The sequence below is a fragment of the Rhagoletis pomonella genome, unplaced genomic scaffold (assembly GCF_013731165.1).
Source record: "Rhagoletis pomonella isolate Grant_MI unplaced genomic scaffold, Rhpom_1.0 Rhpom_scaffold_00004, whole genome shotgun sequence".
Taxonomy (NCBI): domain Eukaryota; kingdom Metazoa; phylum Arthropoda; class Insecta; order Diptera; family Tephritidae; genus Rhagoletis; species Rhagoletis pomonella.
This window is the reverse complement of record NW_023458558.1, coordinates 63,512,841-63,513,828: the sequence shown is the minus strand read 5'-3', so window position 1 is coordinate 63,513,828 and position 988 is coordinate 63,512,841.

Below are 988 nucleotides of genomic sequence, written 5' to 3'. Positions count from 1 at the left end.
TCTTGGGTTTAAAGGTTTTGCTAGAGCGTGATCCACTAAATAAAGTTGTAAAAATAACTAGGATTATTGCAAGTATATTTATTTATATCTAATAACGAAGTAATGTTTTAACAGGCATAAAGAGTAAGTATAAGTAAATATAGTAAAAATTGCGTTTATAAGGTTACATACAAAGGAAATGCAATAATTACGACAGAGAAAAGAAAAACAAATTGGTAAGATATTATTGACTGTACAAAAGGTATATTTCCAAATCTAATTCGGTTGTTCAAGATTGGTAAAATCTATGTCTAACAAGTTTGAGAAATGGTTGTAGCTCGATAAGATTAAGATAATTGGCGCGTTTGCATCAAAAACCGTTCTGCTTAGCCCATCCTTAAAAAGATCAAAGCGACGCAAATTACGGCTCGGAACCATTTCCACGACAGCCGGTTCTACGTACCGGAATGACTCGGGGTTTACCCGAACAAGGGCTGTTGTTTCAGCGATCTAACCCCGTTTAGGTCGGCGAAACCCATCAATCGTTATTCGATATTGGGGCTACATCAGCTCCGTACCATTCTGCTCAGGGCTGGCATGAAGTCCAACCCAGGGCCAGAAATTTACACCTGCTGCGTATGCCAGAGACGACGGCATACAAACTCCACCTCGGTCAAGTGCAATGCCTGTGACGGGTGGAGTCACCTCCGTAACTGCTCGGGCCTACGTGCGCACCGGCATTGGACCACGTCATTCGTGGCCCCATGCTGTGCGAATCGGACCGCCTCCGTGGCAACCCACCACCCGCCCGTGCAGCACACAACCAACACACCCACACCCCAACACAACACAACAATAGACAAACAAACAAATACCGCAACGTGACATCAGTCAAGTGCAAGGTAGGAGGCTGGTGTCATTTTAGGGCATGCTCAGGACTTCGCAACACGCGTGATTTGGCGAGTGACTATGTGGGCCCCTGCTGTGCTGCCCAGTCGCATACCTCCCC